The 12,716-nt window shown below is 35.5% G+C and overlaps 1 protein-coding gene across 1 annotated transcript in view; it reads left to right on the top strand.

The window, feature by feature from the left end:
* Positions 1-11,726: 11,726 nt before the first annotated feature.
* Positions 11,727-12,716, top strand: part of LOC128553117 (tyrosine-protein phosphatase Lar-like) — a 39,668-nt gene continuing 38,678 nt past the window's right edge. The window contains exon 1 of the mRNA XM_053534231.1: positions 11,727-11,883. The gene's annotated coding sequence lies outside the window, so the exon portion shown is untranslated. The remainder of the gene's footprint in view (positions 11,884-12,716) is intronic.

Consider the following 12,716-nt stretch of genomic DNA (forward strand, 5'->3'; position numbering starts at 1 on the left):
TTTGAAATTTCATTATTGTTATTAGTTGGACAGAGACAATCAGGGTAGATAACTATGGACTGGTTTTATGTCAAATTACCTCCCTTTATTTCAAATTAAAATGGGTATATCTCCATAACTAATGAAGATACTGATCTGAAATTTCATTTATGTCAACAGATTTATTTGGCAGATCCTTCTTTTGTTCACTTACAATATTTATTTTTTTAATTACTTCCCTTTTACGTTACTATAAATAGCTTATTTTTAGTAACTTTTTTATTATTGGCCTTAGGGAAAAACCGAGACCACTTTTCTGTGGTACAACATGGATGGTACCTCCAATTTTTAGGTGTATTTTGACATATCTATACCTTGTAAGAATTTTTTTTCTTTTTGGTTAAATTTCTTCTCTTTGTTGTTCCTGTCCTTTGGACTTTGATATTTTACTGAGGACCTTCTTATCCTCAAGTGCAATGATAACAGGTGAGCGATATAGGGCCATCATGGCCCTCTTGTTAAAGTTATGGCCCCTGAAATAGTAAAAAAAATGCACATTTTCACCTAATTATATGCCTAGCTCAAAAAGTATTTGATGTAAATTCATGAAACCTTGCTTGAGTCTTTATCATGATGTGACCTTGCACACTTGGCATTCTTCTTGAGAATCTTAGTGCTTAGTACAGAGTTATGGCCCTTGAAATAGCCAAAATAGTGGATTTTTTGTTTGTGATGCTCATAGCTCAAGAAGTATATAGCCTAGAATATTGAATCCTTTTCATGAAATGTTTGTTGAGGCTATACCCCATTAATACTGCAAACATTTGAATTATTGCCCCTTATTTGTGACAAATGTACCAGTGGGGGCACACCCTGTGTCCTACAGACACATTCTAGTTACTAAATAAATCTCTTAGACTCACTGTGACCCCAACTTCTTTTCTTTCCATTTTGAAGCATTTTTGTGCCTTATTAAAGCTGTAAAATTTTACAGAATCTTAATGTCAGATTTTTTTTGTAGATTTAAATATGTTTATTCCATTGAAAATAAAGTGGGTGGGGTAATTATGTCAAGAAAGAAATTTGTTAAGGACATATTTGTCCTTACATAATTCTGAAATCACCTTGTGTTCATAGTAACTGGTAAGACCTGAAATCCCTGTCACATTTAGGGGGATATCATAATTATGTTTTATTTAGTGCCATCATATTTTCAGTTTTACAAAATTTCAGAAATGTTTAAACAGTGGGTGAAGAAAATGCCCTATAAAATTAAACCGAGTCTTGTCTTAGAAACTAATATTCTTCAAGCTCACAGAGTATGAAAAAATTCTTAACATTAGAAAAAAAAAACGATCCTACATCCTTAAGTGGTCCCTTTACAAATTCTTAAAATCTAGGTCATCCATTCAGAATTCTAGTTGCCATAGCAACCAAAAGGGAAAAACTGTGAAAGTTTTCTTCTCAGAAGCTGTTGGCCCAATTTAGAAAATAACGGTAATATTAAATTGTTTTTAGTGACCTTTACAGATACCTTCAAATAATTAGATATTTGTTAAAAAACATGGCCACACAGGGGGAGCGATTTGTTTCAGTAATATGACTGTATGGAAAACTTGGAAAATCTCTGAAACTGCTGCACCAAATTCACTGAAGTCGTCCCCATGCATAAGCAGGGCCTTTGCAGAATATACTCTTTATCTTTGCCAAATATTTGCTATAACCTTTGCAGAACAATTGCAGCACATGATTGCTGAATATATTCCACAGATGAGTAGAAATTGAACGAAACATGCAACTATTCTGTAAAGCTTTTGCAAACATACACTGCACACACAGAATGCAAATACTTTGCAAACAATTTACAATTCACAGCTGCAAACATTTTGCAAATACATTGTAAATATGTGTATTTATGTTACAAATAACTTACAAAGTGATAGCAAGGTGTTTGCAACTTACATGCAAATAATATGCAAAGTATTTGCAAATAAGTAACAAATAGCAAGAATTGAATTTCTGAGGTTCAAAGAACTTTGTTCATCTGAAAAACAGATGTGACAGTCACAGAACCATTTGCAGTTTAAATAACTATCAAAAATTAGTTACTGCAGTGATCATTCTGTAATAATAACTAAAATCATGTATTTAAGTTTCAACAATTATTGCTTAGAACTGTTTTAGATAACTATCATTGTTTAACATTACCTTTCCACATGCTGCAATTCTCTGGTTCTTGGAAGTCTTATTGCTTAAAAACTTGGTACTTCATCATCCTTATTCAAAACAAAGTTTATATCCAGAAAAAAAAAATCAGTTTTCATCACCAAAATACTTCTACTGCATGGTGTTTGAACATTTCCTCACAATATTTTCAAAAATTCTGCCATTTGAATGTAGACCAATCAGAAAGCAGAAAGGTTAATTACTTCCTGTACCTAGAGGTTATCTGGAAGGCAAATTCACCTGTGTTAATTATTTGCAAATGTTTTGCTCTTTCATTTGTGTACAAAGTGTTTATTTGCAATACCTTTGCTAACAAAATGAGCTAATTGTTGTTTGCAGATGCTTTGCTGTCTGCTAATTTAATAAAGTATTTGTTTGCAAAACCTTTGCAGTCTGTAATTTATCTAAGTGTTTATTTGCAAACCCTTTGCTTCACTGTGGTACATTTTGCAGACTGTTTGCAAAAGTGTGATGCAAATACTTTGCAATCACCTGGAATATAGTTTCTGAGAAAACAAATATTTAAAATATATTCTGCAAAAAAAATGACAAAGGGTTTTAATGTGTATTGGTCCTTAAGTGACACTGGAATCATTCTGTTTTATTAAAAAAAACATGGCTATCACTTAGAAAGTCGTCTCTAAAACTGCTGGCCCCAATTTCACAGCATTGTTTCTTTAGTGACCCTCTCCCAGATCCCTTTAATGTGTTTCATGAACAAACTTACTTGGCTTCCTAGAAATGAAACCCATCAAACTCATCAGACTTCGAATTACCTAGCATGAATCCAAGAACATCAGTACTCAACACAAGAACTGACATCAGAAACTTGTGCAACTATTGTGATTTATATTAAATGGTGTAAAGAAAGTTTGTTCCAACTGGAAAAATAAATCCGCTTAGCAAAAAACATGGAAAGTGACAAATGTAAAGTTTTCTTAGGGCAGTTCCAGAATTAATGGTATAGGGGGGTCGGAAGGCACTTTTTGAAAAAACCCACCGCCCATAATTTTTAGCTCAAGGTGAGCTTTTGTGATCACCCTGTGTCCGTCGTCCGTTGTCAGTCGTCCGTCTGTCGTCAACAATTTGACTGTTAACACTCTAGAGGTCACAATTTTGGCTTAATCTTAATGAAACTTAGTCATGAATCTGGGTCATGTAGGATCAAAAACAAGGTCACCAGGTCAGACCAAAGGAAAAGCTTGTTAACACTCTAGAGGTCACAATTTTGGCCCAATCTTAATGAAACTTGGTCAGAATGTTACCCTCAATAAAATCTTGGACGAGTTCGATATTGGGTCATCTGGGGACAAAAACTAGGTCACCAGGTCAAACCAAAGGAAAAGCTTGTTAACACTCTAGAGGTCACAGTTTTGGCCCAATCTTAATGAAACTTGGTCAGAATGTTACCCAGAATGAAATCTTGGACGAGTTCGATATTGGGTCATCTGAGGTCAAAAACTAGGTCACCAGGTGAAATCAAAGGAAAAGCTTGTTAACACGCTAGAGGTCACAATTTTGGCCCAATCTTAATGAAACTTGGTCAGAATGTTACCTTCAATAAAATCTTGGATGAGTTCGGTATTGGGTCGTCTGGGGTCAAAAACTGGGCCACCAGGTCAAACCAAAGGAAAAGCTTGTTAACACTCTAGAGGTCACAGTTTTGACCCGATCTTAATGAAACTTGGTCAGAATGTTACCCTCGATAAAATCTTGGACGATTTCGATATTGGATCATCTGGGTCAAAAACTAGGTCACCAGGTCAAATCAAAGGAAAGGCTTGTTAACACTGTAGAGGCCACATTTATGACTGTATCTTCATGAAACTTGGTCAAAATGTTAATCTTGATGATCTTTAGGTCCAGTTTGAATCTGGGTCATGTAGGGTCAAAAACTAGGTCACCAGGTCAAATCAAAGGAAAAGCTAGTTAACACTCTAGAGGTAGTGGTGAGAATCGATTAATTGGTCCGATTCTGATCTCTATCCGATTTGATTAATCGAAAGAATCGGAACAGAAAGATCAATACAGACTTTTGTAATGTGGCAATATGGTATTAACAGCAAACCTTTCTCAAGACTTTCAGATTATTGTATGACTACTTTTACTACTTTTTATGAAGAATTCTATGACACAGCTGCTGTACTGTACAGCCTTTAGCAACTGTTGGGCAATTGTGGCCCAGTTGTTCGAATCCTTAACCGGCTGGTAACCTATCTGCTGGTTAGATCTTATTCAAAATATTTGTCTTGATGGGATTTTTTTATTTCACTATAAAGGCAGTCCTTAACTCAAAGATTTGTTTTTCAAATTCTTCTAAAATGTCAACATATAGCCTTAAAAGTTAACCAACCGATAGCTTAACCGTCTGTTCAAAGGTTCGAACAAATAAGTCCAAACTGCAATCTGGAAGGAACTATTGGACCAAATGCAAAAGTAACTAGAATTCATCTTTTCTTTATGACTCAAGGCCTGGGATTCAAGGCATGCTAAATTTGACATGGAATATATGCTGGGGACATTGCTGGCAGGTCTGGGATTAGTTTATCATCTTTTTTTTTAAGTAAATCCACTATTTTGTATTGAAGGGATAATAAAAGCTTGTCAAATAAAATCTGATAATTATTTCCAGTTAGAAAAAAGTGGGCGGGATACCTTCGTTAATGTATGCTTTAAAGCATATTTTGCAAACAGCTCTAGTAGTATCAAGGTTTTCCTTAAAAGGAGCCAACTCCCGGCATTCAGGCTTCATACAGAACCCAAAACATTTCAAGGCGTCTGATTTTTTACTGCCAGGGCATCAAAAATTTTATTATTGTTACGATCATGATAGCTGGCCTTACAGCGTTCTCCAATTTAAAGAGCAGATATTTTGAAATAATAACCCAAAGATTATAAAAGAGCAAAAGTATTTAAGCTAAACAGTGAGAAGTATCTGAAAAAGTCCTGAAAGCGGGATTTTCATTTTTTAACAAAATCAGCGACTAGAATCGATTCTTTTTGGTCAGAATCTATGTCGCTGACTTTGAAACTTTGGTGATGATTAATTGAACATCGGCGACAGTCGGAACATCACTATCTAGAGGTCACATTTATGACCATTTCTTAATGAAACTTGGTCAGAATGTTAATCTTGATGATCTTTAGGTCAGGTTCAGATCTGGGTCAAGTGGGGTCAAGAACTAGGTCACTTGGTCAATTCAAAGGAAAAGCTTGTTAACACTCTAGAGGCCACATTTATGACTTTATTTTCATGAAACTTAGTCAGAATGTTAATCTTTATGATTTTTAAGTCAATAGGTCAGGTGAGCGATACAGGGCCTTCATGGCCCTCTTGTTTATTTTCCTCCAACCCCACTACCCATGATTTTTAATTTTCCTGCAACCCCACTACCCATAATTATGAATTTTCCACTAACCCCCTTCACCTATAATTATTAATTAAATGTACAGAAATCGAAATATTGAGAGTTCTATTTTTATAACCGACGGCGGTAGAATTTACCATTTTCCATTTCTATATCTCAAAAACGTCAAACTCAGTCACAAAAATGCTTCATTCCGCTTGGAAAATTCGCCGTTAGAAAAGAAAAATGTCTGTACCCCACCCACCTGATTTATTATAAGCATGTTTCGTTCAGGTCACCAGTAAAACACGTTCGTTTACCGCTTCTGACCCTGCACTTCAAGGAGTGAGTTGCCAGAACAAGTGAAAGAATCGTCATTACATGCCTGTTAGTGTCTAAACGTTAACATCATTTATTTTTGAAGTTGAACACATAAATATAATATTAAGAACTCGAATAAAAATGTTTTAAATACAGACATTTCAGAGCCTGTTACGGACGTACAGACACAATATAAATTCAAGCTCTGAAGCATGCATTTTTCATTTGGTTGTAGAGCATTTTGTTTACAATTACACGAAAGTTTCAACACAGCAAGGTTTCTGGTAACGCGAAAATATAACGCCAATATGTAATTTTCCATAAGCACATGGTCATTTCCGAAGGAGCATCATGGAAGGCACGTGCAGTTTTCCCGCCAAAATACGAAGAAGAAACGTCTGCTTCTGGTTCTATCGAGAAATTCATCATGGCGCATACGATGGCCTGATATTTACGCATATTTAGGCTAGATTTCCATTGTGTTATTATTCACGTTTCCATCTTAATGTTCACATCTGTAGGTGTGTTCAGAGTGAGCATCTGCTGAACAATGTACGAAAATGTATATCGATCTAGCACAGTTTCTACTGAAATATGGTTTCGGAAGAATTGTGTTGAGTCATCAAAACATACTAGTATCATTCCCAGACGCCGACAAGGCTTGCCATTTCTTTGAACATGATTTATGGGAATTTAGTCATCCATTTTCAGAATCAGTACATGTTTTAGTAAATTATTCCCCTGCAGTTGACAATCTCTTGTGTAAACATTACATCAAAGTAAGTTAAAACAACCGGGATATTCAAATAATAAATAAGTTCGGTAATGCTAGGTTTCTTTGCTATGTAAAGGCAACGGTCTAGATGATATGATATTGTTACCCAGATGCTTTACGACGGCGTAAAGACTATACAGCACGAAATGTAAAAGGTCCGGAAAACTACCTGGGTCCGGAAACTACTGGGAAACCAGTACTGGACAAATAAGTATAAAGTGGTACTCGTCTTCGACACAACCATTACAATTAAAACATAATCTATCATTTTTAGGTATACCTAAATGTCTTCCTTTTTCTATTAACAGTAGGTGAGATGATGATCTTAGAGAAACGAGACTTGATCTAAACTTAACTATATCTATAGCATCTACATAATTATGCTTCAACATCAAAATTTGTCTTAAATACATGGTAATATATTAATTTTCTATTCTCAGCGCATTTTGTATTCCACATTTGTAGATACTGGTCCTTTAGACGTTGCAAATAAGTATATATAAAAACATTTGGATTGTTTACTTTTTGACTTTCCCAAATAAATCCAAAACCATTAGGGTACTGTACAGATTATGTTTGATAACACTGGCCCAGTTACTATATCCAAGGGAATCTAATTTTAATATCATGTTATAGAGTTTTTTTACATAACGACAGTCTGGCATTTCCAAAATCTTGATCCAGTACTTAATGCATCTCAATTCACGTATGTTTTCCTTTCATCCTGCCTCGATTTCATTTCTGAAACTATGTACGTGGCATAACAAAAAATTATTTATACGCGTCACGTTCCAGTCAGAATACACAAGTGCGAATGAAAGGTGGGAAAAGTGAGGTATGAATCGGTCTCCACGGATTTTATTGACTTCTGCACAAGTGAGAGATACACTACATAATCAGTGACACGATTCTATTACGAGGAAATGTTGACTGACATACTTTGAGCGATTAATTAAGGACGCTATAAGCATGATCAAGACTTCAAATTCAAAGGGAATGAGACAGAAAAAAGAAATATTTAATGAACAGAAATAAAAAAAAGATCATATTTCTTAGATCGGTAATGTCAAAATTGCGTTCAGTAAAGTAACAACTTGTAGTTAAAAAGAAAGGAAAATGTTCATAATTAATTAAGAGAGGTGATCAAACATCCACCCACCCACCCACCCATTTTTGGTTGCGGGTTTATCCCGCTACCAAAGATAAAGTGTATTTCTGACAATCATATAGCATCTCATTTTATTCCGAATCACATCCAAAGGATGTTCATATGCTACACAAAATAGTCCCATTCATGAACAGTGCTGATGAATTATCAATGAACAAGCAGTTCTTATTCAACCTGTAACCACTCACACTGACCATTTAGATTATATAAGATCTATCAATGATAAGGTATTCCAACCCCTGGTTACATCACAAGCTGGGTCAGGCAGAGTTCATCTTAGATATGAGGCACATTAAATTTGTATTTGTTTCTCATTCATGTATTTTCATAGACTGGCATTTAAACAGAAAATAAATCTTCCAAAAACCTGCAACCATCAGACATTTCAAGGCTTTGATTTTTAGCTCACCTGTCACATAGTGACAAGGTGTGCTTTTGTGATCACCCTTCGTCCGTCGTCCGTCGTCAGTCCGTCTGTGCGTCCGTCAACAATTTCTTGTCTGCACGATAGAGGTTTCATTTATGATTTTATTTTAACCAAACTTGCACACAACTTGTATCACCATAAGATCACGGTTCCTTTCTTGAACTGGCCAGATCCCCTTATGGGTTCCAGAGTTATGGCTCCTGAAAGGGCCAAAATTAGCTATTTTGACCTTGTCTGCACAATAGCAGCTTTATTTATGTTTTGATTTTTACCAAACTGGCACACAACTTGTATCACCATAAGATCTTGGTTCCTTTCTTGAACTGGCCAGATTCCTTTATGGGTTCCAGAGTTATGGCCCCTGAAAGGGCCAGAATTAGCTATTTTGACCTTGTCTGCACAATAGCAGCTTCATTTATGATTTGAATTTAATCAAACTTGCACAAAACTTGTGTCACCATAAGATCTCGGTTCCTTTCTTGAACCGGCCAGATCCTGTAATGGGTTCCAGAGTTATGGCCCCTGAAATGGCCAAAATTAGCTATTTTGACCTTGTCTGCACAATAGCAGCTTCATTTATGATTTGATTTTAACCAAACTTGCACACAACTTGTACCACCACAAGATCTTGCTTCCTTTCTTGAACTGGCCAGATTCCTTCATGGGTTCCAGAGTTATGGCCCCTTAAAGGTCCAAAATTGGCTATTTTGGCTTTTGCAGCCATATAGAGACTTCATTTATGGTTTGATTTGATACAAACTTCCAAAATATCTTCAGCAACAATAAATCTTGGATTCCATGACAAATCAGATCCAATTGTAGGTTCCAGAGTTATTTTATATCTGATTACCTCCCCTGATTGTAATCAAAATGGATTTATATCAGTAAGTACTTATAGGACTTATTTGAAATTTCATTATTGTTATGAGTTGGACTGAGACAATCAGGGTAGATAACTATGGACTGATTTTATGTCAAATTACCTCCCTTTATTTCAAATTAAAATGGGTATATCTCTGTAACTAATGAAGATACCGATCTGAAATTTCATTTATGTCAGCAGATTTATTTGGCAGATCCTTCTTTTGTTTACTTACAATATTTTTATTTTTAGCTCACCTGTCACAAAGTGACAAGGTGAGCTTTTGTGATCGTGTGGCGTCCGTCGTCCGTGCGTAAACTTTTGCTTGTGACCACTCTAGAGGTCACATTTTTCATGGGATCTTTATGAAAGTTGGTCAGAATGTTCATCTTGATGATATCTAGGTCAAGTTTGAAACTGGGTCACGTGCGGTCAAAAACTAGGTCAGTAGATCTAAAAATAGAAAAACCTTGTGACCTCTCTAGAGGCCATATTTTTCATGAGATCTTCATGAAAGTTGGTCAGAATGTTCACCTTGATGATATCTAAGTCAAATTCGAAACTGGGTCACGTGCCATCAAAAACTAGGTCAGTAGGTCTAAAAATAGAAAAACCTTGTGACCTCTCTAGAGGCCATATTTCTCAATGGATCTTCATGAAAATTGGTCAGAATGTTCATCTTGATGATATCTAGGTCAAGTTTGAAACTGGGTCACGTGCGATCCAAAACTGGGTCAGTAGGTCTGAAAATAGAAAAACTTTGTGACCTCTCTAGAGGCCATATTTCTCAATGGATCTTTATGAAAATTGGTCAGAATGTTCACCTTGATGATATCTAGGTCAAGTTCGAAACTGGGTCACGTGCGGTCAATAACTAGGTCAGTAGATCTAAAAATAGAAAAACCTTGTGACCTCTTTAGAGGCCATATTTTTCAAGAGATCTTCATGAAAATTGGTCAGAATGTTCACCTTGATGATATCTAGGTCAGATTCGAAACTGGGTCACGTGTGGTCAAAAACTAGATCAGTAGGTCTAAAAATAGAAAAACCTGGTGATGTCTCTAGAGGCCATATTTCTCAATGGATCTTCATGAAAATTGGTGAGAATGTTCAGCTTGATGATATCTAGGTCAAGTTTGAAACTGGGCTATGTGCGATCAAAAACTAGGTCAGTAGGTCAAAAAATAGAAATACCTTGTGACCTCTCTAGAGGCCATATTTTTCACGAGATCTTCATGAAAATTGTTGAGAATGTTCACCTTGATGATATCTAGGTCAAGTTTAAAAGTGGGTCACGTGCCTTCAAAAACTAGGTCATTAGGTCAAATAATAGAAAAACCTTGTGACCTCTCTAGAGGTCATATTTTCCAATGGATCTTCATGAAATTTGGTCAGAATTTTTTATCTTGATGATATCTAGGTCACATGTGCTCAAAAACTAGGTCACTATGTCAAATAATAGAAATAACGACGTCATACTCAGTTCAACACTGGGTCATGTGGGGATAGGTAAGCGATTCAGGACCATCATGGTCCTCTTGTTATATTTTTACAATCAACCCACCACCCATAAAGACAATTTTTTTTAGGACCACCACCCATAATTATGATTTTCTGATGGACCCCACCACCCATAATTATGATTTTCTGACGGACCCCTACACCTGTCATTAAAAAATTGGGTTGCCGTTCTGGAATGGCCCTTAGTCATGCTGATATGGTGAAATCTTCATGCTGCTAAAGATACAAAATGTATCGGGTATATTACAGGTTTTCTAATTGGAGAAAATGCAATTTATTCTACATACTAAGTTAAGAAATTTTCATCTTTTGAAAATAAACAAGTGCATCTTCTTTAATAGATCCGATCACCAACATTTTATGTCTGATCTTGTATTATTATTGGTGCAATACAACTTCAACTACCGTTTTGTAAAAGGAAACAAATAAGTACTAAACTATTGCAACATATGCATGCTTTTTAGTCTGCAAGTTGCCTACCCTTATAAAGTTTTGTGAAATATATCATTTCCTCCAAAAATATTTGAATAAGGGAAATTTTTCACCGAATGTTATACATTCATATTAACTCATCCAGCAGTAAAACACAAAAACATGATAGGTAGTTTATCAGTAAATATTATGGGCATTTCTTAATGTCTTTAACTTCTCATTGAAATAATACAGCTCAGCTGCTGCTTAATGGGGATGAACTTTCTTTACACCCTTTAAAGTGATAACTTACAAAATGCATAATTTTAACCTGCATTTTGCTCTGTCCAATCAAAGAACAAATACACTTAGTCTTATGATAGAAGCGTATTACTAAGACATTGTTCTGTGAAGAATTTTCATATGAAATGCATATTTGCAAATTGAAGCTGACCACTAACAAGTTTTGTTTAGTCTATCTGTGTCTCTTAAGTTTTTAGTCAATTACTGTTGGTATTATTAAGATTATTTTACTGTTAGTGGTATTATTAAGATTATTAAAACTTGTAAGATTATTAAAACATTACAGTTTAGTCATTAATGCCGTGAGTGGTATTGCTCTATTTTACTTGATATTGATGCATACAGTAACTATTTACAGTGTCAGATCCTCCTAGTGACCTAAAAACAACTGATGTTTCCAGCCGTAACATCACTATCTCATGGAATGAACCTAATAACACATACAGTGAAGAAAACTATGGATATGTTATCCAGCTTAAGAAGGGTGATACATGTGCGAAAGAACTTGTATATAGATGTTCTAATTGTCGAGACACTTTTCAGGTAAAGTTACTTACTTTTTTACTTTGGTAAACGTTCTTTTTAATTTATTTTAATCATTTCATTTACTTATAAAGTTTTTTACAAGTGTTTTGCAGGAGGCAATATTAAGAATCTGCTGAATCTTTTAATATTCTCCTTTTGTCTGTAAGTCCATTGGTTTGTCCATCAAAAGCAAGATCCTGTATTGAAACTGAAAAAAAACAAGGAATCTTTTCATGAATTCTTGATTATATAATGATGGACTTAGAGAATATACAGATCCTTCAAGTAAGTTTCAGTTATAAGAATGTGGTTCCTGTGACGGCAAATATGTCAAATACCCCTTCCAGTAGAGGAATTTTATTCCTGGGCAATACTCTTTGTTTGATTGGTTTTAGTGACACATCTTTTCAAATCCTTTTTAGCTCAGTGTCACGAAATGACTGCTTGATGTCCGTCGTGCGTCGTCCGTCAACAATTTCTAAAAAAATCTTCTTCTTGAAAACCACTGGGCAGAATTACACCAAACTTCACAGGAATGATCCTTGGGTGGCCCCCTTTCAAAATTTTTCAAAGAATTGAATTCCTTGCAGAACTCTGGTTGCCATGGCAACCGAAAGGAAAAACTTTAAAAATCTTCTTGTCCAAAACCACAGGGCCTAGGGCTTTGATATCTGGTGTGTAGCATCATCTAGTGGTCCTCTACCAAAATTGTTCAAATTAACCCCCTAGGGTCAAATATGGCCCCGCCCCAGTGGTCACATGGTTTATATAGACTTATATAGAGAAAACTTTGAAAGTCTTCTTGTACAAAACCACACTGCCTAGGGCTTGATATTTGGTATGTAGCATTA

The sequence above is a fragment of the Mercenaria mercenaria genome, unplaced genomic scaffold (genome assembly GCF_021730395.1).
Source record: "Mercenaria mercenaria strain notata unplaced genomic scaffold, MADL_Memer_1 contig_3501, whole genome shotgun sequence".
In the NCBI taxonomy this organism is placed as follows: Eukaryota; Metazoa; Mollusca; class Bivalvia; order Venerida; family Veneridae; genus Mercenaria; species Mercenaria mercenaria.